Source organism: Mchenga conophoros, linkage group LG16, assembly GCF_057382185.1.
Source record: "Mchenga conophoros isolate Kocher_MC1m ecotype Shallow Benthic linkage group LG16, M_conophoros_male_GT1.1, whole genome shotgun sequence".
Lineage (NCBI taxonomy): Eukaryota > Metazoa > Chordata > Actinopteri > Cichliformes > Cichlidae > Mchenga > Mchenga conophoros.
Genome location: NC_140541.1, coordinates 9473245 through 9485853, shown reverse-complemented (window position 1 = coordinate 9485853; position 12609 = coordinate 9473245). Strand labels below are relative to the sequence as shown.

The window sequence follows — 12609 nt, the reverse complement described above, 5'->3', positions numbered from 1 at the left end:
GAACTATTGTTTGTACCAGGCTGTTAGTGGACTTTTTAATGCTGCAAGGTTGGGCTTTTGTATTATGGGAGGCTGTGCACATGGACTCACTTTTAGAGCTGGACTCAAGTAGCGATTTAAAAAGTGATGGCAGTTCCACATTGGCCTCATTTCAGACATGGAGTCTTTGACTTGGTTGCTTGCATGTTGCCAAGCGTCCTTACATAAGTTCAATAGATGAAGATAATATCACAGAGGTAAGGCAGCAGGCCCACTTAAGTTTAAAGTGGGCTGTATGTCACATCCCTGCTATAAGGGGAAGCTGTGGCTGAATTAAAAAGAGGGTAAATATAGACGTGAGTGTCTCAAAGTTCAAGTTTTGTATTTCTTTTTTAGTGGAGAGAGTAGAAAGCATAAGCATAAACTAACCATTTATTTACAATTAGATTTTGGTTAACAGCTGAGGAGAAATCCAAAAAACTTATTTGAAAATTGGAATGAAAGACCGTTAAACACCCTAAAAGTAACACGTTTGTTTTGTTTGGTAATTAAAGCCATGAAGAGAACAGATTAGTCATTTGCAATGTTTCAGAAGCAGATTTAAAAAAAACCCAAAAAAAACCAAAAAACAATCTTGTTCTGCCCACTCACTGAAAAATGCTCAACAAACTTTACTCAGTCACACTGAGTGTCCAGAGGTTGTGGGTTGGATTTATGGAACCGATAAACATTGTGATAATTTACTGCGAATAACAACAGAAGCCCAAGTGGCTCACAAGCAAAACTTAATGCCACTCTTGTTCCCCACACTGCACTTCACCTCCTATTCCCTTGCTCAATTTCACTTCCCCCACCCAAATCAAACTCAGTCATTCATCAGAGCCCACTGGAGTGATAATAGAAGCAGTGGGAGGTGGAAAAAGAGGGAGATCGAGCATGGGAGGGCTTAGAGGAGAGACAGTGATGGAGGGAACAGAGGAGAGGGTGTAGAAACCTGTGCGATGGGACAGTGAAGATGAGTGGAGGGTGTTTGGAGGTGATTGTTACAGATAAAGAGATGTGAGTGGGGAGTGAGGATGATGAATGACTCTGGAGGGGAAAAAGCAAGTCAGATTCATTCTTCACTCTCACTGAACATGTCCTTGAGCAAGGCATTTAACCCTCCTACTGTTCAGGCAGCAGTAGAATAAATACAGATTGTTATAAAAAAAAAAAAAAGTGGTAACAGATGATTGAAAAAAACAACAGCTTAGGATTGGTGATGAACTGGGCGTTAAAGGTCTGTCCCATGTTGGATGTTAGTGAATCCTTGTAGCTGTATGTGTGTGGGACAGTCACAGATAGTGATGGATTGATTTAGAGTTAACGCAAGAAAACACATGGCCCCAAACAAATGCACAGAAACACTAATGCTCTGGTTTTGTATACATTTTGCTCGTGTTCTAATCTGAGCCCACATGTATAGATAAATAAGCATTAATTAAAGCCCAGAAGTACTCATCTTCTAGAGGTGGGAATCACCATACATCCCACGATACGATATTATCACAATACTTAACGCATGATACGATATTATTGCAATTTTTAAAAATATTTTGCGATATTCAGATTCTGTACATAAAGGTAAACTTTATCAATATTCATTTTATCTAATGTCAAAGTCTCGCACTCAGTCTTTCTCTCATTTCAGTCAGTTTTATTGTTGACAAACTGAACGGTTTGTATTACAGTCTAGTCCAACTTAACTGAATGCAACCATCTGGTACGATTATAGCTATTCTGAACTATGCAATTTATGAAAACTATGCAGCCCATTCAGCAACTGAAGAATTTGAAAGTAAATGAAAACAAAATATAATTTTACATTAAATAAAAAAGTTTTAAACTTAACTAAAATAAAACGTGTCTTAAATTAAAACAGGTAAACTGTCATGTTTATTGCTGCCCAAAAAAAAGCTAAACACATTTTGACAGTGAAGGAATGTCAGGATTCTTGCTCAGAAAAAGGATCAACAGGCTCTGAAGTCAGAGCATGTTCCATTCCACGAAAAATTGTTTGTAACAAAATATCGATTTCTGCTGTCCCTGTATCGATACATTATTAGCAAACAAAATATCACGATACTACATAGTATCGATTTTTTCCCCCACCCCTATCATCTTCCAAATCAGCGTTTACAGAGCTCACTGCCTCTATAATGGCTCTTTAACTATACAAAACTGAGCTATTTTCACTTTAAATAAAAACTTTTTTGTTTTAATTTCAACTTCCGTGAATACGCAAACATGGACACTAGTACCTCAGTTATTATTTTTCCCCTTTTTGATTATATTAAGAATTTTTTTCACATACTGTATATTCCTGCACAGAATACAGCTTCACAACATATATATATTTACTGTTATAGAGAGTTAATTCTATTTTTTTTATTTGTCTGTACACACTTTCATCTCGCTCTTTGCAAATTTCAGACTTTAATATTACCACAGCTTCTAACGCAGAATTTGAATACTCAAACTCTGTTTTCATATACGATACAATTCTTACTGGACGTTAAACCAGTGCTTGTTGTTCAGTTCCTCATACTGTTTATAAATGATGGCTATAGCCACTGGGACATCATCTGGTTTGCGTCTTGTTTTTGAAGCTTTGAGCGTCTGCTGTTGCCATCTTAGCTTTTTGGAAACCTTGGTTTGGGGTGGCAGTGAGGATTATTATCACTTTGGACACCAGTGGGGACTGTAATTTACAAAAAAACCCATTGAGTATGGCTGTAATAGCGATTAAGATCATGAGCGCTTTGGCTTTTTTCAGGACATAGATCAGGGCATCTAAGGAGTCATTTTTTCCTGTTGACTTCTATACATTCAGACATTTGAAACCACAGCAGTCCCCCCAGCCATTAAAAAACAGATTTAAAGCATGCTCACTTTGGCTTTATTTTCAGACCAGTAAGTTATGAAGACTCGCAGCTTCAGGTTGAGTCTGCCTTGCATCACAGAACGGCAAGACTGGGCCATACAGGAAATGAGAGGGTAATGATATTAGAAACGCATGCTGCTGCTTGGGACAGCTGGCAAGAATGTAAGACATTGCTGAGCTGAATTTGGCTTTGTCGCGTTGCAGAAGCTTCCTGTCACGTTGAGAGCTTTGAAGTTTCCTCAGAAGCCACCATGCTTGCTCTTTTTTCTTTGGGTAACCTCAATGTGCAAATTTCTGATCTCTAAATTTCCAAGAAGCTCAAGTAGGGAAAGCCAAAACAATACAAGCAATTTACAAAACAAACCCACCGATGTAATCTGTGTGGAAGAGGACCAAGGGCAGCCTCGTCAGATAAGGCTTCCTAGTTATTATTGGTTGTATTTGTCAGTCTCCAACAGTGCAGTCCCAAAAGATATAAACACAGACAAGGTAACGAGAAAGACAAAACGGGAATCTGAGAAAACACTCAGGAAGATTGAATAAAGGACAGAAAGCAAAACCAAAGTGATAAAAGCCAGCCAGGGAGAAACAGATAAAGACAGAAATAAAGGTGCAGCAGACAAATGTAGAAGAACAAAGAGCAGGAGGGTTGGAGATCAACATTCAGAAGGTGTTTGCCTGAGAGAGTGGAAACAGTGCAGCAGTGATGGATTGTGTTTACTCCTCGTCTGTCCCCAGCTTTATTCTTTTAGACTCTCCTTTCTACTCCTTTTCTCTTATGTCCTCCAAACTTCTCCTCTCCTGTCTTTAGTCACTCTTTTTGTCCTACTCTACTCAACGCCTGTCTGCACTAGTCTCCACTAGTCTCCACAATCTTTCGCTTCTCTCTTGTTTGTCTGTTCTTCTAAAGGAATTTGATATAAATTATATTTTGTGTACACTTTCATTTAGAATTGGCTGCAATTAGAGCCATTTTCCATTAGTACCTGCTCAGGTTGGCTCGGTGCGGCCCGACACTCATTTTAGAGTTTTCTATTAGGTCATAGTACCTGGCACAAGGTACTTTTTTTTTTAGTGCCTACTCAACAGGATTTCCAAGCAATCCAAATGTCCCCGAGTCTGACTAAAAGCCACAAACCGAGCAGCAGGTATAAAATGGCCTCAACTGCCACTGTAGCTGCCGTCATAGGCAACTCTCGCATTTAAGTTCATTTTATTAGATATGTAAGGTTGAAACAATTAGTAGTTGAAATATTAAGAAATAAATCAATAGTAATTCATGTTTTGTTCATTGGATTTATATGTTTAAATGTGTTATTTTTGCTAATTGTGCAATTAGATAGGAACCTTTTCTATAGTTCAGTCTGTTGTTGCTAAGAGGGTATTTTTTGGCTGGCACACTCAGCAAGCTAATTGAGAGACGAGCCACGAGGTTTGCAGGTCCACAGTAAGATAAATAAAAGAGTGCCTTTTTTGGACCTCCCCACGATGTAAGGATTAAAGTTTTATTCCCTTGGAGTGAGGCCAATGAGGTAAAAGTTTTCTTTTGTTTATTTTCGTTGTATGTAAATACGCTAGTGTTGCGTGATATTCTCGTGCAATTACCGCAGTGTGAGGTGTAATGTGTATTTTATTGATTGTTTTGTTGGAATGTTTCGCCATATATAATGCTTAAGGGCTTTATTAAGAATATTCATTTAAGTTTGTATTTCTTTTTAGTTCTGACGGCATTGTATCGGCTGTGGTTGGACATCATTACATGTTAAGGCATGTCGAAGAATCCTCCTGTCCGAAATAAATGTCAGTTAAAACATAAAGAACAAGTTGAGCTTTATTACGACTCGAGGGGAGTAACAGCCACCTTTGTTTTAGTGTTCATGTCGCGTACAAATGATGTCAGTTTGGCTACATTGATATAGTGAGTTAAACACATTCATCGGTACTCAATTGTAATGGAAAACGAGCCGTACTGCCTCACGTTGTGTCGAGCAGGTCCGAGTAGGTACTAATAGAAAAAGGGCTTTAGTGAGGCAACCAAGCATCCCTTGGTGACCATGGTATCTAAGGATGTTGCTGAGACTGGACACTGCCCCATCCTTATGTATCCAGCAATACCCCAGCCCAGTGTAAAAACAATTGAATCAGCGGTTTTCACATAGACTCCTTTTACAATTGGATATAAATTTGAAACATTTTCAGCTCAAGAAAGAGGAGAAAAATAAATTTTAGTATTTATGGTGGTTTTTACCCTTCAGCTATAAAAGGCTCGTGGCTATAGTCATCACCCCACCAGGCAGGCAGTTTGGACACCCAAGTTTGTGAATGCAATAACTCGAGAAAGTAGGATTAAAATTGCTACCATAGGTGTTACCACTAAGATAACTTGGACAAATTTGAATCACAGTGAACTTTAAGTCGACCTCAAGGTCAAGGTGTCTCTACTAAGAGGCTGAAGGGCGGCACTGGCGGCCGCCAGTATTTTTCAATACTAAGGTTGAAGGAATTGTTTGGGGGGAATAGATCAATTACTAAAATAATCTATGGCTGCAGCCCTGCTGACAGTTGGAGGACGGCTTCTTCCTCTGCTGTGTGAAGTTGCTAATAAATCTGCAAAGTCATCAGTTACTTTCACTGGCAAGTAGTATGAAAATAAAATGCTCCAACACAAGAACAAAGATATGGCTGTATGGCTGAGTTATTTTTATGTATGATATATTTATTTTTTTAGGTTTTTCTCAAACTTGCCTATTGCACTGGCAGTTTTACTGTACAGAAGAAAACAAACCACTGAAACATAGTATCTATACTCACACTAAAATGACAATTGCCTGGTATTATACCTGCCAAAAAACACCGTGTCTGGTTGTTACAGTGGATATGTAAGGCTTTAGAGACCGTGTATGGCGTAACAGAGTGCTGGCCTCTGCTGTCAGTTAAATAAACTGTGTAGTGTATGTGTTATAGTGGTGTTGAAGCAGGTCAGTGGTTTTCTCTGCATTTATGCAAAGTTGTTTCCCATTGCTCCTGTAGTGAGTGTTGCAACAATTTTTTGCACCTGATTTAGCGAGGGGAACTTAACAGGCCAGTTCACCTTAAAATCAAATGTTTGTTTTCCCCTTTGGCCTGTAATGATGTTTATTCCTCTGGATTTTCTTTGTGAGGGTGTAAATATACAGCCTGCAGGCCCAGTCCAACAAACAGTCCAGTGTGACCCACTGGATGGTGAAGTCATTCATAGTTTAGTAACATGCACTCCTCGTCCTGTCTCTAAGTGTAGTTCAGGGAAGGTTAAAATTATTAAATATGATCATCTGATCATTTTTTACAAACACCCAAAGTAAAGATAAAAATCGTTATTAAAACGGAGTATTCCCTGACTATAGTTGCAAGTTGCTCGTGGTTGCTAACAGACGCTAGGTGAAATTGATCGCTAAGCCCCAGTCATGTAGGTCTAGAGAGACCAGTCAGTGACCTCACTGGTCAAGCATTGTTAGGGAGTAAGTGGTTGCTGGGTGAAATGGGTCACAAAGATGTATCCAGTGGTGCACTGAGAGAAATCCTTGCAATTACATGCTCTCAAGTAGATTTCTGTGGTTGCCAGTCATTGTTTGAAAACACTTGCAGAGTACTCGCTAAGTGGTGGATGATATAGCCTCAAAACTACATTACGCTGTTTCAAGTGAGTAATTTCTGCTGACTTAGAAAAACTGTTGCCCAGTGCATTCACATGTTTATTTTCTGGGGTTGCACATCACCAGCTGCTAGCATCTCCTTCATAGGCTGGTGTGTTTTGTTTTTTGCTTAAATGGTGAAACAAGTTTGTCGTTTCCACTTTATGCAGGAAGCGTTTTCCTGCATCAAAAACCTTTAAAAGTAGAAGTAGTCTGCAGAGTAGTAGCAGCAGTAGTAGTAGTCTGTCTGTAGACTGTAGTCTGCAGTAACGCACAATTTTCCCTTTGAAGGTGACCATTGTCTATTTCCTGTCGTAACCGGTTGCCAACTGTTCTCTATGCGATTGAGGCCTTAGCTAGCATCTTTTAGTTGGTGGGTGTAACTTAAGTGTGGTAGTAGAAAAAATAGATTTTAGAAAACTATTCATTTATGTGACTAAATCGCTCATGATGTCTGAAGACAGATATTTTTAGCTAAATGCCAAGCGTCTTTCAATTCTGTTATAGTTAAGAGAAGGCAGACATTTTTACAGCTGGTATCTCCTAGACGGGGCAATTTTTCCCAACTGCTCCCTTATTCGTCAGGGTTTGCCACAGTGTGTAGCTTCATATATATTTGATTTGGCAGATTTTTAGGTTGGATGCCCAAAGGGATTTATGCCTCCTCCCGGGATCGAACCAGAGATCCTTTGCTTGTTAGGCAAGATTAGATCAAAGATTTTATCGATGAAAGTGATATCTGCCATGGAGACTCCAATGCTCTTTACAACTGTACAAGTTCTGTCATGTCTTTGAGTTTCTTTAGAACTTTGAGAATATAGCCCTCATGAAATAGTGGAGTTGTAGTTCTAGATTGCTTCTTTATGTTGCTAATCATTTAACAGGTTGAAGCACCAAAGCAGGGAAAGGACTTAGAAGTTAACTGCCTTTACCTGTGCCTTCAATAGGATATATCTTTGTTGTTGTAAAACAAAATTAAATGCAGTACTTTACTGTGTTTAAAAGGATGCAAATAATTTGCCCATGTGTGCTTCTTTATAAACCCATTAAGCTTTCTAAATCTGTCCTCTTAAAGAAAACTATTTCCCTCTTACTTACTCTCTCTTGTCCCTTTGAAGCTAGGTAGCAAGAGTTTCAGTTAATAATAATAATAATAATAATAATAATAATGGATACTTTATTGATCCCCATGGGGAAATTACTTGTTTTTCTCTGCATTTGACCCATTCACTCTGTGAAGCAGTGGGCAGCCCACTAAGCAGGCGCCCGGGGAGCAGTGTGTAGGGACGGTACCTTGCTCAGGGGTACCTCAGGGTAGCCGTTAAGTGGATTCGAACCGCCGACCTTCCGATCATGGGGTGACCACTTTACCTACTGAGCTATCCCTGCCCCGTTACGTTACAAAAACCAACATGAAGTCATATGGAAGAAAAATGGGAATTAACAGGAAAGAGGTAAAGATTAGATGTTATTGAAAAGTGGAGGCGATATAGGTATAAAGGAATGTAGTGGGAGAGGGTGGAGGGAAAAGTCCAATGACGGGAATGATTTGAGCAAGGAACACCAGATTGCACAGAGAAGGGAGAAGGTCAGGGGGAGCAAGCAAAACACTGTAATGTAGGATAATGAGATGAGAGCATCCAAAAGAAAAGTTGAAGTCTCTGCAGGCATAAACGGCCATAGCCACCCTGTGGACAAGCGAATGGGTGGAGGGAGGGGAAAGAGATGGAGAATGACAGCAGTGGAACATGAAATGAAGCTGAGGGTGGTGGAGACAGAAGAGGGGCTGAGATAATGATGGTAAGGGCAGAAAAAGCAGGGAAGAGAAGAAGAAAATTGAAGAAGGGAAGAAGCTTAGGAAAGGAGAAATGGTTGGTTTTTGGGCAAATGATAAATCTAACACACAAGCAAAAAAGAAGGAAGAAGGCAGATGAGATCGAATGGAGAGAGATCACAAATGAAGAAGAAATGCTAGAATGGAGGCAGAAAGAAGATGGCAAGAAAAAAACAGGCAAAAGAAGTGTGGAGCGGACAGAAACTTAAATATGGATGGGAGACAAGTAAATGTGCCTACATACATGCTGTTTATTTTGTATCTGCAACCAAGACACATTAGTTTAAACCTAATAAGACGTCATCCCTGAAAGATTCCTCCTTCATCCAGTTTTTTCACATTTCTCCATCATTGCCCCAGTCTTCACCTCTTTCCTGCTCACTCTCTGTTTGCACACTGATGTAGAGCTAAGCTGCTTCTTGTCCAGGCTCTGCAGACTCCAGTATTCATAGGCTGCCTATTTGACCTCATTTAACCCATCAAACAAATTGGGGGCATCTCTCTCTCCGTGAATGGCTGCTGTTGCTGTGCTGCCCAGCAGGAGGGGGGTTGGTTACACAGGGGGTCAACTGGAGAGGGAGGTTTTGTTTGACTGTAGGAACGAGCTGCCCTGATCTTAGTACTTGGCACTAAGATGCACAAATGGAGCAAACTTGAAATCAGGTGAGTCTAAGATTAAAAAAAAACACCACTCATTAACAACAACCTCCTTTCATTAATGTTGAATATTAGGCGTTGCAGATGATGTGGTAAAAATAGAAAAAGAGCTTATTAGGACAGCCACATTTAATATAATGAGGTTGTTGTGGTTTTGTCAATAACACATTAGTTTTGCTTGGCGTTAAGAGACAAGGTATGGTACAACACCATGCTAACCTTGTACAACACAGTAGGTCAATCAAAATCTAAATTTCAGATTTAGTTAAAAACAACTACACAATTACAAGTTCAGTGTGTTTTTGCACTTGCTGTTAGGAGGAGTCACTTTTGCATCTGGTTGCTGGTTTTTAAATTGAGAGGAACATTGCTTTTAAATGTGATTTGAGTGCACTGTTCAAACGGTGACATACTGAAAGAACAGTTTTGAGACTAATGGAGACGCACAGACTTACACAGAAGAATTGACCAGTACGTGTATGTATGTGTGCTGTAACCGTGAGATTTGGAAGTGTCAAACTGGGATAAATATGTTTACCAAACTAACTTGTACACTTATAACATGGTTTTAGCCTCGATGAGGTCACTCAGTCCCATTAGGTGTCAGGCAGGCAGGCCCAGAGCCTGGTTAGCGACCATTTGGATGGAAATGCATAGTCACAGTCAATGTTGTGAAATTGATCACAAATAGGTGTACAGCGCTGCACTGAAAACTTGCTTATGGTTACTTTAGGTTGGTAGGTTGCCGTGCTTGGCCGTAGTTTTATAGAAGACACCAACTTGACTGCAAACTGCTCATCAAGTGGTCATGAGACTGTGAAGTGCAATGCAAATCAGAAACAGAGAATTTTCACCTGAACGTAAAAGCTTCCCTTTTGAAATGTGTTGGTTGCAGCTGCAAGGACATGTTCCACTTGACCAAATTTCATTACAGCTCAGAGAGTACAGTAGTGAGTGTTTGCAAACAAATCACCATTTTACATGCAAACCACTGCAATTTGTTTGTGTCCAAAGCAATTACAATCAGTTTTTTAGTGCAGCACACTCTTTACTAGAGATGGCACGATACCACTTTTTTATGTCCGATACCGATACCGATATCATAAATTTGGATATCTGCCGATACCGATATGAATCCGATATAGTGTTTTTTAATCAACAAAACTGTTTTTTAAAATATCTTGCTGCATTTTGCAAGTCTGCAAGTTCATACTCAAGTTTAAAACAACAACTACACTAAAGCTATTCTGTTATACCTGTATACAAAACAAATATTTCATAGTTCAGCAATACTGATCAATCTAATAAACTTAGACCTACACCATCCTCCCTATTCTGGTATTTTAAAGAGTACTTAGCGTAAATATTAAGCAACCTAACTAATAGGGTTCCAACTCCCAGCAACAACAAAAATAAATAAATAAAAAATAAGGAACCACCCCTCACGCTCCACCTCATGATGCTTAATCGACGTAATCAACCTTAATTTGATGCAGTGTGAAAAAAAATGCACAGAAATCAATTATTTTTCAAGAAATATTAAATAGATTCAACATCTTTCTTCAACAAAATTGCAGACTGCACAGATGGTACCTTCCCAAAGGAAAAAGTACTATAGTTTACTAGGGTATATATATTAGACTTAATAGTCACTATATACAGTAATTGACTTCTATTCATTTTACATCAAATTAAAACTTTGTGTGTCAGATAATTATTTATTAAAAGCTAGACATTTTAAACGAGAATAAGAAAGAAAAGTATGTCTTTGTGCCCCCTTTTCCCAGTTAATGCCCTATCGGCCCCCCTGGCTAAACTTTGCTAGATCCGCCCCTGCACAGTTACCAGCGTCAGCTACGTAGAAAAAGATCCTGGAGTAGAAAGTAATAATAAATAAATTCTAACAACAGCTTATCAAGCTTAAACGTGCTGCTGTTGTTCAGCCGCTGGTTTCCTCTTTCTGGTGCAAAGTGGGCCAAAAACAAAGACGGACTCGCGACAGAAAAGCCGATCAGCTGATCATTTAAGCAGTTTCACGATTGAAGTAGCAGCCGGAGAGCGAGAGGCAGTCGCTCGTTAAGCTTAATGCAGGAATGCTTTACAAACATTCAGAGATGGACTTACACACTTGCTTTACTTCTCTCGGGGATAACTTTGTCGGAGATGAAATGCCAGGTTGCTAGCGAAGCTCCAAATGCTATCCAGACCACAGGTCCCGCATGCCACAGCCGCTCTATCACGTGATGCATACTGCTCCGACTGCTAACGTTCTGAGGTGAGTTACGGCGTGTTGCAAGTTTTGTGAGGTGCTTTCGTGATATTTAATGGATCGGATTACATTTTTTATTTTTCTCCGATATCCGATCCAGTCATTTAGGTCAGTATCGGACCGATACCGATACGTAATATCGGATCGGTCCATCTCTACTCTTTACAGGTGATTTCACCCAGCGTCAGCATCTTTTTACAACCTGAAGAGTCGCCCTCTGCTGGTCATTACAAGCAAAGCCAACTTTCAGGCACTTCTCACCAGCTTTATTTTTCAAACCAAGTAGCTGTAGCCATCTTTCATTTACAGACTTTGATCTATGACTATGTCATAATGCCATACAGTTTTCATTATTATTGGACAGCACATGTATGGACATTATTGGGGCTCATAATGCACTCTGCACAAAATCACATGGAATACACATTTATATGATAAGAAATAGTAAAACACTGAAAAAAGGTTGATTTAAAAAATGATTACAATATGTATATTTTGCAGATATACTGGATTCAAGTTAAGTAGCATCAATATTGACGTTCGGTACCATAAGATAGCAGTGCATATCGAGGCCACCCCAGCTGTTTCTAGCAGCAGTTGTCTAGCTTCCCCCAAGAATCCTTTTCTCCGTTGCAGATATTGCTGTGATGACATGCTCAGTAACTGGCTGCTGTTGTGCCAGCAGGCACGCACACTTTCAGGGGAGGGGAAGGGAAACCAAGATGGTGTAACAAACAGGAGAGAAATTTAAATTTGAATACAGCTTCACACATTTCTCTCTGCAAACAAAACTTGCAAATCAGTGAGGGGGAAAAGCGCAACCTCAAACAGAGGAGGGAGCTAGAAGGAGAACAAGGTTGGCCCAAATGAGATTAAACCAGAGAGCTGTGGAGACATGAGAGAAATGGGTGCAAAGAGGGGTGGAGGACAGAAAAAGAGTGAGAGATTTTGGTAGCAGAGATGACAAGCAGAAAGATGTGGGGAAATGGACCATGCTGTGAAGACAGGAAAAGAAAGAGGATAGAGGCTAAAAGAATTAAGTTAATGAGGGAAAGAAGAGAAGGATGTAGAATGGGGAAATGGGGGGGAAAGATATGTCTGTATGAATTAATAGTGAAGACTTGCAGGTGTGCAGTTCATATGAAAGTTGTGCTTCAGTTTCACGAGAAGCTTATCTGAAATTTTGCTTTATTTAAACATCACATAACCATAACATCCAGTTACAGCTATTTGTGGCTGTCTGACATTTTGATTTTCATTCAGTCGTTTCCTGTAT

The 12609-nt window shown here is 39.6% G+C and overlaps 1 protein-coding gene across 3 annotated transcripts in view; it reads left to right on the top strand.

Moving 5' to 3' along the window:
• Positions 1–12609, top strand: part of man1a2 (mannosidase, alpha, class 1A, member 2) — a 150916-nt gene that overhangs the window by 82082 nt on the left and 56225 nt on the right. The gene's annotated exons all lie outside the window — the stretch shown is intronic.